Raw genomic sequence first — 14,416 nt, 5'->3', positions numbered from 1 at the left:
TATAGCAGAGATGACAATAAAGTTGGCTTTGACTTTGAAATACTCAGTGCATCATGGGAGTCCACCAGCAGCCTACTACTATTGCAGCATAATTAAGGGAGGATTCAGGGTCACCTGTTCCAGCCCTAACTATATGCTTTAGCAAAAAGGAAAGTAATCTTAAAAGTAGAGACACTGTCTGTCTCCCGAATCCAAGCTGGAAGCTGGTTCCACAGAAGAGGGGCCTGAAAGCTAAAGACTACATTCTACTTTTAAATACTCTAGGAACCACAAAGAAGCCCACAAGTCTGAGAGCAAAGTGCTTCAATGGGTTGATATGGTACTATATGGTCATAAAGATAGGACGGAGCCTGATTATTCAAGACCTTGTATGTGTGAAGCAGAATTTTAAATTCAATTCTGGAATTAACAATGAGCCAATGGAGACAAGCCAGTGTAGGAGAAATACTGTATGCTGTCTCTTTCTAGTCCCTGTCAGTACTCTTGCAGCAGCATTTTGGATTAACTGAAGGCTTTTCAGGGAGTTTTTAGGGCTTCCTGATAATAAAGAATTACAGTAGTCCAGCCTAGACTACTAGTTCAAATGCATGAACTAGTTTTTCAGCATCACACTGAGACAGGATATTTAAAATTTTAGAGATATTTTACAAATGGAAGAAAGCAGTCCTACATAGTTGTTTAATATAGAATATTTGTATCTTGAGACTGTTGAGTGGGTTAGGATAGATTGTATGTATAACACTGGAATTCATATATATTGAGTTGGGGCTCATGTTGTAGCTCAAAGGCCACAATATAAAGTGGTGATTGTCCAGAGTTTGTAGAAACATTGCTTGTAGTTTAAATTATTTTGGATAATCAGTTAAAAATGAAAGCAAGAGGTGCTGTCTTTCCCCCAAAGCCAACATCAGGCATGTCTCTGAGGAGGAGGAGTTTAGGAAAAGAGAAGAGTGGTGCTCAGAATTCAAAACCTTATGTGACACCAAATTTACAATGTGCAGAAGATGGACTATAAAATGTGCATCTTACTTAACCAACATATTCTAACCCTGTTGTTTAGAGTTAGAGCATATAAAAATTAACAGCATGTGAAAAATAAGGTTGTAATTTAAAGTAGGGAAAGACAATGTAGGGCCAGATTTACTAAAAAAAAACAACATACCCACAGCATGGCACTGCCACCGCCATTCTTCACTGTAGGGATGGTATTAGTCAGGTGATGAAAGGTGCCTGGTTTGGCATTTGGGCTAAAGAGTTTGATCTTTGTTTCACCAGACCAGAGAATTTTCTTTATCATGATCTGAGAGTCTTTCAGATAGCTTTTACCAAATTGCAGGTCTGAATTTACCAACGGTGGACTTCAATCACCTTGTAGAAACATTTGGCAGATGATCAGTGGAGAGAGGATCCACATGACCTCAATTTTGATTGTCATGGCAAAAGGGCAGATATTGGTCCTGCTGTTGGGTTAATAACCTTCTTCATGGTAACTGCATGGTAGGGTGAGGTTTCTATGCTCAGTAGTAAGAGGTATAAGTGGACCAGTGTGTCTGGGGGGGGGGGGGGTGCCTGATGAAGAGAGCAACACACTTGTCTGGAATGTGTAGTTAACCTCTCTTCTGAAAGTAGGGTTAGGGTTATTTGTGGTATGTGAGCTGCTAACTCAATGGAAGATGGTTTGCTCAAACAGTTTGGTGATGACATTCACAGGTCTGCCTTTGATCAAGTTGATGGTCAGCTGGTGTGCCCTGCTGCAGTACAAATACATCCAGACTTCACAAGGATTAGAAACAGGTTATACTGAGTGAGTCATGACACTTGCTTGGGATAAAAAATTACCCAGTTCCTGGTGCCGAAAAGCTGCTGCTGTATTATATCCCCCAGGTATATAACTCTGGAAATGGCCTGATTTTATTGCCCGGGCATTCGGGCAGATGTCTGCTAGTGGTGCACATCCTGTCTGAGTATCAGTGGTTAACCTGCCAAGTTGCCTAAGTACATTGGGGTACATGATTCCCCAGGCTAAGCTGAGCGGCAGAAGTGGCAAAAGTACAAGCATTCTGTACTACTAGTTCAAGTAGTAGTATATATATTTTTGTTAAAGATTTCTCAGATTTAAGTTGTTTACACCAATAAAAGTAAAAAGGTATGGGCTCTGAAATGAGTAAGAAAGCAAAAAGTAAATCATTCTAGAACATTTCTACTAGCATTTTTTCTGTAAAAATAACAAAATGTTATATTAATGTAACAAATTTATATTAGTATATGCGAATACAAAATTTATTTCAGTCTAAATTGTAATTCTAATGAATATACTCAGCTTGATCTATTTATGTAGACCATGAATGTAGAAAAAGAAGGCATTTAATCCACACCTTAAAAGGGGGATTGGGACGTAGGGGAGGAGGTGGGTTGCATAAAGACATCTGCAAGCGAGAATGACAGATGAGCAGTGAGATTAAAAGTACGCTGAGTGGAGGCTGATTGGCTTGAAGAAGATGGACAGAAAGATGACTGGATGGACCAGTGATGTGGCAATGAGGTTGACAGCATGAGAAAGTGATGTAAAGCATTTGCTTTTCCTAGATGAGCTCTCTAAATTCTCTACAGGCTTCTCTTGTTTAAAATGTTACTTTTTACAATGTATTCATTTCCATTCATGTCACTTACACTACATGTGGAATATAGGAATGTTCATTCATCAGAATCACCAGAGAAGCAGTTTCAGCCTCTCTCCAAGCTTTGAGGAGATTGAGGTGATACACCTGTGTGGTGCCACCCTTGTCTGAAAATACCACCTCATAATCAATGTTCCCCATTCACTGTGTGACCACAAAGGGCCCTTGCTGTTTTGGCGAGTAACTGTGGGCTAGAGGAAGGGAGTAATACAAGCCCTTTATTTCTCAGAAAAAAATTGTCTGATTCTAGCCCCTTAACAACACCTGGATATGTTCCTCTTACATGGAAGTATCACAACTCACTCACTGGCTGAGAATAGTGTGTCATCATGATTGCTCTAGTGGGAAATCTTTAGAATGAATGATTGGAGGGTACATGGTCTCCCAAGATGGCATCACTGTCTCCTTCTCCCCAGAGTCAACATTGGACAACCTTGCATCACTGCTGAGTGAAGCAAAGACACTTCTTGCCTCTACAGGTCTTGAACAAATCCCCAAACACTGCTCCAATGGGTTATTAAACTCCAGCCAATCTGTTCCAAAAATCCCAGCTGTCTTAGGACGAGAGACAGGATACACCCTGGACAGGTCACCAGTCTGTCACAGGGCTGAGAGACTGTCAGGGACCAAGCAGTAAAGCATAAAGGACACAGGTGTTTTAATTCAAAAAAATATTAAAGATATATTTAACAAAGCCAAAACTTAAACAGGCAGGCCAATAAAAGAGGTCAACTAAATAGACTAAACTCAAGATAACAATTAACAAAATCTCAAACAAACATAGTGTAAGGACAAGAAAGACATTGTGGACAAAACAGAACACCCCCCCCCCCCCATAATCTTTAGTTACAATATTATAGTTAGTTAAATGGTCTGATTGTTCAAATATGTATTTTCTTTGATTGTGGTAAAATAATGTGTGCCCCAGTCTCCAAAAATGACATAGTCCAGGAAGCGTAGTTATTCCTCCGTTACACCACAAGAGAGAGTATCCCCTAAAATGAGCAGCTCTAGCGGGAGTAAATAAGCCCAGCCATAACCCATAAGGCAGTGCGCCTATAAGAGTTGTGTGAGACTGCATGTGTGTAAAGTTGTGCTATGTCAATGTATATATTTGCAGGTAAGCAGATACAAGATGGTAAATAACTTAAAATGTATCTACAGATGAGTCCACGGGGTTGCAGAGAATGTGGGAAAGTTGGCCGTTAATCCCCACTATGTGTCATTAGTGTATAAGTTATTGGTAGCGATGTGAATTAGCCGTGACGCTAACGATTAGCAGCTAGTTTGTGCGGAAACCTCGTAGCGCTTTTGGTGGATTTATACCTGTACCGGGCTGTAATCACAGCAGATATTGACTGGTGGATCACACTATCTTTTGTTTATGTTTATTTCATTGTTACACTGTAAGAAATATTAGTGATTTGAGTTTGAGTTTAAAGACTACCCATAAGGCAGTGCACCTATAAGAGTTGTGTGAGACTGCAAAAGTGTGTAACGTTGTGCTATGTCAATGTATATATTTGCAGATGCAGTAAAGGCGAACTCACAAAGCCACACTGGTTTCAATTTATTTTAATCCAAGTGTGCAACAATAAGACAACCTGACCTCCTGAAATGACACAGGGGGAACTTAAATACTGGTTTAGCTAAACCGAATGAAACACACGGGGAAAACAAAATGGCTGCCATATAACCAACTAATACAAAACAATTAAACAAACATGAAACACCCCCAGGCAATGAAGCATGTGATTTTATCCAATTAGCTGTCAGTGATACTTCAGCTCTCCAAGCCGTTTGCCACACCTTTTGCCAGACAGGAGGAGAAGCCAAACCCCAGGTAACCCAAACAAAGAAAGATGTATTAATATAACAAAACAGAACTTTGACCTTGCAGTGTTAATATGTGTGCACGCCATATAAACATTGGAAGGTGTATGGAAAAATAAATACATTTAATAAAGAAACAATATTGAACAATAAGTAGAATATATTAAAGTAGTGACTGTAAATTAAACTAAAGTGAATCAACTAGTGGTGAGGTGTGGAGCTTACCATGTGTGGCATGCCATCACAGAGACGGACAACCATTCGCACTCACATTCACACCTATGGGCAATTTAGAGTTACCAATTAACCTAACCCCACTAACTGCATCTCTTTGGACTGTGGGAGGAAGCCGGGGTACCCAGAGAGAACCCGCACAAGCACAGGGAGAACATGCGAACTTCACACAGCCTGATGGTGGAATTGAGCCTACTTGCTGTGAGGCAAGCCACCGTGTTGAACCTTGTTGTTATTCTGGTGTAATATTTTTCATCCTGTGCATCATTGTCTCAGTCAGTAGCGGTTTTAGATACGGGCGACACAGGCGGTTTGCCCGGGGTGGCATCACGGGCATCGGCAAAAAAAAAAAAAAAATGCTCGTACTCATGCTGCCCCGACGTCAGCCAGGGAATGGCACAGGCACCGATCGGTTTTCTATCGCCCATTTGCTGGGGGTAAGGGCACCCTCCTGCTGCTTCCGACACGGGGAGGAGAGGGCAGGGCGGCGGGGGATTCTCTGGCTGGTTGGAGCAGCATCTAATAATAATCAATTCGCAAAATAAAAACAAACCAACAAACACGAAAACACCAGACATTATAATACAGACTTATAATTTGCACCGATGTTTTTTTGAAATTCTGTACACAAAAAGTGAGCGCGAAAACCCTCGGTGCGCCTGCTTGCTGCTGAAGTCAAAGTAAACTTTATTGTCATCTCCGCTACATACAGTCCAGTATATAGAGAGACGAGACGACGAGGCTCCAGTTACAGCAGTGCAAGTAAACAAATAATATATATATAAGAAGAGTAAGAAAATAAATATACACTTTATGACTCGGGGTAAAGGGATCAATAACAATTTAAAATTTACAGTTTGTTGATTTAAAGTCTCACACACAACCTGTCGAAAGGGGAGGGAGACCTGCTGCTTCCAAATAGAGCACATTTCATTTATAATGTTGTAAATCCAAGCCCATTACGTATTCATGATTTGAACCTTGGGTTGTGTGAAATCCCAGAAATAAACCCTAGACAAAGTGAATCTGTGAACTAAGGTGTAGGTCTATTAGGTCATGTTGTGGTGATCCTCGGGTTGAGGGATGGGTGTTCATACTGGAGTGCAAAATTAAAACCAATGGAAGATGGACAAGAAAAGTTCAAAGCCATCAGATGCTCAGTTTAGAAAAAAGAGAAAAGAAGAGGAGGAGAAACGAGCAAAAGATACAGGTAAGCAGATGTGTCATTGGATAATGGCAGGTCATCCTGAAACAATCAGAATCAGAATACTTTATTAATCCCTAAGGAAATTATGTGGGTTACAGTTGCTCCAAGAAGAAATGGTAAAAATAGCAGTAACAGACTAAACTCCAAACAATACATTATATTACAGATTTTAATATTAATTAGTCATTGTTAATTGTTGATTTGCCCTGTTCTAATTGTATGACGAATTACGATGGCTGTTTGGTGTCCATTTGTATACTATGCATACTCTCTCTCTCTTCACATGTGTGTGTGTGTACAACAGTTTTTTGTTAATGTACAATCCTTAATATGTTTTGTGTGTGTGTGTGTGTGTGTGTGGTGGGGGGGGGGGGGGGGGGGGCAGAGGGAGTGTTCGCCCAGGGCGCCAAAAAGGCTAGGACCGCCACTGCTCTCAGTTACATTTTGATCCCATGTAAATGAATTGCCTCAGTTATTCTTCTGAAGTCTAGGCCTTGTATAGAAGCCTTGTATTTCTTTCATGCAGCTATCACTAAATTGGTAGAGATCCCATTTCAAATAATAAAACAATAACTGCTCATTTGCATCATAAACAAGTCATATGGATTGATCACTGTATTCTTTCCCTAAATTAAAGAACATCATGTGTATGTAATGTGTCTTACATAGGTACACAGGAAACGAAGCATAACACGGAAAACGGAAAGTCTCGTCACATGGGTTTTATCATCTGACGCAGTAAGCATCACGCTTATATACACTGCCTGCACAAGTGGCCCCACCCCCCAAGAGGTGTTTTGCAACATTAATTTCACTTTCCAGAATGCCAATGGGTTGGTATACTTTATTAATCCACTGTAGGGAAATTACTCTCTGAATTTAACCCATTCACTCAGTGAAGCAGTGGGCAGCCACCAATCCAGCACACGGGGAGCACTGCGTAGGGATGGTACTTTGCTCAGGGTACCTCATGGTAGCCATTTGGTGGATTTGAACCCCCGATCATGGGGCGAATGGTCAACCTACTGAGCTATTTTTTTTATTTTTCATTTGCAATTTTGTTTTAATTATAATTATTTTTTAGAGTGGGTTTGCGCATTTCATTTCAACATTACTTCTAGATTTTTAATGTGGGTGGTGTCTGTTATGAACAAGATTGTAAAAGTTTCGAACTAACTCAATACAAACACAGCAGTTCATGTCAGAAAGCCACTCCAGTCACAAAAATGTATTCACCAGACTGAGATTACCAAATGGTAAATGGACTGGTTCTTATATAGCATTTTTTTTACTCTATCTGAACACTCATTCACACAAACACTTTTTTCTATGCTCTTTCATGCTACTACTACTAATTCATCACATACCACAAATGTCAAGCATACGAAACAGAAGGCTTTAAAGTCAGGGTACCTTTATTTAAAGTCACAATAAACATTGTACTTTTGAACTACACAGCGAGTACATAGTAATTCATTAATGTTGTACAATTTTCAGTGTTGACTCTGTGTGTCAGCAAAATAGATTTGAAATAAAACTATTTATACTGTGCACACTCTCAGCTTACATTTAAGGGGGCTGTTGAGAAAGTTTAGCCTATATATTGTGAAATGAAATACCAATTTAATTCAGAAGCTGTGTATGTGAGCCATTTCTTCATTATCTCTTCACACACACACACATATATATACATATATATATACACATACACATATACATACATATACATATATATATACATATATATATATATATGTATATATATATATATACATTAGGGTTGCCAACTCCCTGAAAAATAAATAAGGGACACCTCGTGTCTTCACCCTTCCCAGTGTGGTAGCTCTTTTTTTTGTGTGTGAAATTATTTTTTAACCATTTGACTTGAATTTGATTTAAGCAGATGCATATTCTTTGTGATATGACCATATGGGAAACAAATGATCATTTAGCCATTTATTTTTAGCTCAAAATGACAACATTAACACAGTAAAACAGGTCTCTTTCTTAAACAGAAGCCTGTCATGCTTAGCTTTTGAGGATATAAGTAAATCTTTCTTTAAAAGAACTCTGTCCTGCTTAACTTAAAATTATATAAATTAATAGAAAACAATAGAACAAAATCATTCTTGTAACTGTGCACATTTAGTGCATTTAGTACAACTGGCTTCAGTTGAGGTATTATTTCAGCTTTTCTAAAGCTAATCAGGTTTGTAAACCCACTTGTTCCCATGATTACGCATCATAACTCATCATCATTATTCATCTATGTATTACTTTTATGTATTAGTGATCTATTTGTTGTAATCATCTATCCTTGCAGTTGTTTATTACACAAAATAAGTTATATTATCACACTTCTGGCCACATAGCGCTGATATTCACTGCACATGCCCATATTAACCTTAACCAGAGGGTTTAAACAACAAACCAGTGTTTACATACCATATCTGCTTCTGCCGTGGCCTGGTGGACAAGAAATTGGTTAAGGGTTCCCCGAGCTTTCACGCCCCTCATGTTCTTCATGTGCCCACCACTAGAAGCATGCCTATGGAAAAAGTGCGCCGGCACACAGTGCAGTGCGCTTTAAAGGTGTTATGGTGTATTTTCCCAGCCAGGTGTTTCCCTTTTCCCATTCCTCCCAGTACTTTTGCAGCCTATTTTTCTTTCTCTGAGCGAACAAACATTGCTGCTCTAATGCTGGGCTTACACTGTGCGATTTTTGGCCCATTTTGAGCCGATTTTTGAGTCGTGCGACCGATTTGGTGATCGGCCCGATTTTGGCCTTCATCGTGCATCGTGTAGTATACGTGGGGTAACGAGAAGCGATTAACACCTCGAGCAGCTCCCGATCATCAATCGCTCGTGAGCCGCTCACACTGCTCACGCGCAAACACGTAAACGTCGGTGAAAAAGACGGCGCAGCACGGCAGTGCAGCCTGTGATCTGGACACAAGTGATGGAGGCACAACTTGTAGAACTTTGGAAAGCTCATCCGAGCCTTTTCGATGTGGCATCACAAAATTATCACGACCACAACAACCGTGAAAATAGTTGGATCTACACTGCTGCTCATTCACAGCTGCCTGATAATGTTTTTCATTAGCAATTTAGCAAAGTTGATGGTGGTGGTGTGTCTGTGTGAGTGAAAGACAGAGAGAGAGAGAGCGACAGATTTTCTGTTATAACCTTCATGTTATGGAGGCACAGTGTGAGCACTCAGGTCGCATCAGAGCATCGGGCCGTATAGTGTGAGACCCTGCATCGTGACCTACCAACTTCTAACCCCTGCGAGTCAATCGTGCAGTTTGAGCAGGAGCTGAATAACGTGACTGAAAATCGCACAGTGTCTGCCCAGCTTTAGGTGTACTGTCGTCCGAGACTTGCACCGCAGTGTCGGCGTTTGTTTCCCTGTTGGCCATGCTTCTTGTTGTGGTCATCTGTTGTCTTCCGGTATTTTCTCCGTAAGCGACCTTTCATCGACCAATGAGATGAGCGGTAATCTGAATTGTCATACTCGAATTGTCATAAGTGTGCTGTCAGCTCATTGGTCACAAAGCAGGAGAGGGGCTGGGAATTATGCTTTCCAACAAAGCGTTAATTCCATTAACATTTATAGACTACTTTTGATTCTCACTGTATTACGGGACAAAGTGCGTCCCTTATTAGCTCAATACGGGACGTGTGCTTTTGTTTCTAAATACGGGACGATTCCGTATTTTAAGGGACGGTTGGCTGGCAACCCTAATATACATATATATACGTATATATACATATATATATATATATATACATACATACAGTGGGGCAAAAAAGCATTTAGTCAGCCACCGATTGTGCAAGTCCCCCCACCTAAAATGATGAGAGAGGTCAGTAATTTGCACCAGAGGTACACTTCAACTGTGAGAGACAGAATGTGAAAAAAAAATCCATGAATCCACATGGTAGGATTTGTAAAGAATTTATTCGTAAATCAGGGTGGAAAATAAGTATTTGGTCAATAACAAAAATACAACTCAATACTTTGTAACATAACCTTTGTTGGCAATAACAGAGGTCAAACGTTTACTATAGGTCTTTACCAGGTTTGCACACACAGTAGCTGGTATTTTGGCCCATTCCTCCATGCAGATCTTCTTGAGAGCAGTGATGTTTTGGGGCTGTCGCCGAGCAACACGGACTTTCAACTCCCGCCACAGATTTTCTATGGGGTTGAGGTCTGGAGACTGGCTAGGCCACTCCAGGACTTTCAAATGCTTCTTACGGAGCCACTCCTTTGTTGCCCGGGCGGTGTGTTTTGGATCATTGTGATGTTGGAAGACCCAGCCTCGTTTCATCTTCAAAGTTCTCACTGATGGAAGGAGGTTTTGGCTCAAAATCTCACGATACATGGCCCCATTCATTCTGTCCTTAACACGGATCAGTCGTCCTGTCCCCTTGGCAGAAAAACAGCCCCATAGCATGATGTTTCCACCCCCATGCTTCACAGTAGGTATGGTGTTCTTGGGATGCAACTCAGTATTCTTCTTCCTCCAAACACGACGAGTTGAGTTTATACCAAAAAGTTCTACTTTGGTTTCATCTGACCACATGACATTCTCCCAATCCTCTGCTGTATCATCCATGTGCTCTCTGGCAAACTTCAGACGGGCCTGGACATGCACTGGCTTCAGCAGCGGAACACGTCTGGCACTGCGGGATTTGATTCCCTGCCGTTGTAGTGTGTTACTGATGGTGACCTTTGTTACTTTGGTCCCAGCTCTCTGCAGGTCATTCACCAGGTCCCCCCGTGTGGTTCTGGGATCTTTGCTCACCGTTCTCATGATCATTTTGACCCCACGGGATGAGATCTTGCGTGGAGCCCCAGATCGAGGGAGATTATCAGTGGTCTTGTATGTCTTCCATTTTCTGATGATTGCTCCCACAGTTGATTTTTTCACACTGTGATGGATGCATGCAACCACACAACTGAGATACTTAGGTAATATTCATGTGGTCTTTTGTCTTATGTTTACGTTATGCTCTAAAGCTTCTGTGATCATAAGTTAACTAATTTGATATTTTGAGTTACCTGTAATTAGTGATGGGACGTTCTGTATCGAGGCTTCGGAGCGTGTGTCGAGTAATGGAGGGGGCGTTTCCGCGAAGCGCGTATCGAGGCTTGCTTCATTTATGGGAGGAGCTGAAAATGATGACGTCCGAAGCCTCGCTGCCCGGCTGTACCACGTGACTGGTTCATGAAGTGGTTCGAACTTTGCCGCGAGCTATGACAGCGATATAAACCCCTCAGACTTCATTCAAAAATGTGGGTGTTTGATGGAGAGTTGCGGTTAGTGTGAGTTTGGAGACCGTTTGGAGGTTTATGAGAGTGAGGAGAGAAAGTCTGGAGAGAATGGAGCCAGCTAAGAAGAGGAGGATGTCCTCCCCTGTGAGGGAACATTTTGATCTTATTCCTCCCAACAAGGTATGTAAATTTCTACAGAAGATGTATTTTCATGATACTGATGGTGCAATACAATTTATGTTAAGCTGTCTTTACTTTTGTACAAGGTGAAGTGTTTGCTATGTGCCAGGGAGCTGGGATATAACAACAACACCTCATCCATGCTTAGGCACTACAGAGCTTTGCATGAGAATAAGGGGAACACCGATTGTGGAGCAAGACCAGGTGAGCCATCAAATGCCATGATAATATAGGATGCAGTAATGTTACTAAATGATATAACAATATTATACAACTGTTATAAGTTACGTGTGTGATATTTATATTTGTGCTTTGTCTTTATTGTCTTTCCTCAGGAGAACAATCTCAAATAGATGAAGACCTGGTCAGCATGGTGATTGAGGACTCACAGCCATTTAGCATTGTGGAGGACAAAGGATTCAAAAGACTTGTTAAATCATTAAATCCTAGCTATGTTCTCCCCACTAAAAAGGTCGTAAAAGCAGTGAAAATTTAGTTTTTACAGAATAAAATGTGAACAGGCAGGACTGAGGCTCAAAGCCTCAGTGTGTAGCTGTCCATACCTCAACGTTACAAAAGCACAACTACTGTCCACACCCGGTTGGGGTGTGGACAGTAGTTGTACCACACCTCACCTCACAGTAAATGATCATTTCCATTTCAAGCATTTCCAAATAATCATTTCCCATACTGCCACTATAAATATACACAGTATACTGCCATCACTACAATATACATGTTTTACACACTCCTTTTGTTGTTGACATTTACAGGCTGTGTGCAAAATGCCACACTCTTCAAATTCATGCCAGCTATTATTTTTACGTCCAGTAGGTGTCCTGCTAGAGCAAATGAAGCTTCATGAAGCTTCGCGTTGGGGTGAACCAATTGGATGAAAAGCTTCAGTGCTTCATGGGGCTTCATCTGCCCATCACTACCTGTAATGCATGACAGCACTAAGCTATAGCCCAAATGGTGGCATAGACTTTGCTTTGCATTGTTTGTTATTTTATATAGGTATATGTTATATTGATTATATTTCTGCTCTTTCTGAGTTACCTGACCTCCACTCCAGTCCTTCCTGGTTTGGCTGAAAGAGGAGGCTGAGGGTGGAGCTGGTTTAAATGCAGAAGCCAATAAAGTGGACTGAACCATCTATTGTGATCATGCAGGGGGAATGGGGTTCTTCTTGAATGATGGTTGGCTGTTATCTCTTTAGTTTTCACCTTTGGTGTATATAATGGTTTATTCATTTGCTATATAACTGGAGCTGTTTCTCATTTGGGCAGGTCAGTTTGTTGAGTTATGTTTTTGTTAAGTGACTTTTGAGTAGCGTTATGTTATGTTAACCTCTTTTACGGGCCCACTTGGTTCTTAAAAACTTTATTTTTGATATCTTGAATTTTTGTAATCATCTTGTCCTTTTTGGGGGTATAATAAAACCCATTTTTTGAAGATTACATTTGTGCCTGTGTGTAGTGATGGGCAGATGAAGCCCCATGAAGCACTGAAGCTTTTCATCCAATTGGTTCACCCCAACGCGAAGCTTCATGAAGCTTCATTTGCTCTAGCAGGACACCTACTGGACGTAAAAATAATAGCTGGCATGAATTTGAAGAGTGTGGCCTTTTGCACACAGCCTGTAAATGTCAACAACAAAAGGAGTGTGTAAAACATGTATATTGTAGTGATGGCAGTATACTGTGTATATTTATAGTGGCAGTATGGGAAATGATTATTTGGAAATGCTTGAAATGGAAATGATCATTTACTGTGAGGTGAGGTGTGGTTGGGGTGTGGACAGTGGTTGTGCTTTTGTAACGTTGAGGTATGGACAGCTACACACTGAGGCTTTGAGCCTCAGTCCTGCCTGTTCACATTTTATTCTGTAAAAACTAAATTTTCACTGCTTTTATGACCTTTTTAGTGGGGAGAACATAGCTAGGATTTAATGATTTAACAAATCTTTTGAATCCTTTGTCCTCCACAATGCTAAATGGCTGGGAGTCCTCAATCACCATGCTGACCAGGTCTTCATCTATTTGAGATTGTTCTCCTGAAGAAAGACAATAAAGACAAAGCACAAATATAAATAGCACACACGTAACTTATAACAGTTGTATAATATTGTTATATCATTTAGTAACATTACTGCATGCTATATTATCATGGCATTTGATGGCTCACCTGGTCTTGCTCCACAATCGGTGTCCCCCTTATTCTCATGCAAAGCTCTGTAGTGCCTAAGCATGGATGAGGTGTTGTTGTTATATCCCAGCTCCCTGGCACATAGAAAACACTTCACCTTGTACAAAAGTCAAGACAGCTCAACATAAATTGTATTGCACCATCAGTATCATGAAAATACATCTTCTGTAGAAATTTACATACCTTGTTGGGATGAATAAGATCAAAATGTTCCCACACAGGGGAGGACATCCTCCTCTTCTTAGCTGGCTCTATTCTCTCCTGACTTTCTCTCCTCACTCTCATAAACCTCCAAACGGTCTCCAAACTCTCACTAACCGCAACTCTCCATCAAACACCCACATTGTGAATGAAGTCTGAGGGGTTTATATCGCTGTCATATCTCGCGGCAAAGTTCGAACCACTTCATGAACCAGTCACGTGGTACAGCCGGGCAGCGAGGCTTCGGACGTCATCATTTTCAGCTCCTCCCATAAATGAAGCAAGCCTCGATACGCGCTTCGCGGAAACGCCCCCTCCATTACTCGACACACGCTCCGAAGCCTCGATACAGAACGTCCCATCACTACCTGTGTGTTCCTGGCTGCTTGGATCATGACACACACCAAGCTGCTTGCCTATTGTAGATTCACTCTTCCCAGTCTGGTGCAGGTCTACAATACTTTTCCTGGTGTCCTTCGAAAGCTCTTTGGTCTTGGCCATGGCGGAGTTTGGAGTCTGACTGTTTGAGGCTGTGGACAGGTGTCTTTTATACAGATGATGAGTTCAAACAGGTGCCATTCATACAGGTAA

Source organism: Mchenga conophoros, linkage group LG12, assembly GCF_057382185.1.
Source record: "Mchenga conophoros isolate Kocher_MC1m ecotype Shallow Benthic linkage group LG12, M_conophoros_male_GT1.1, whole genome shotgun sequence".
Classification (NCBI taxonomy): Eukaryota; Metazoa; Chordata; class Actinopteri; order Cichliformes; family Cichlidae; genus Mchenga; species Mchenga conophoros.
This window is presented reverse-complemented; position numbering follows the sequence as displayed.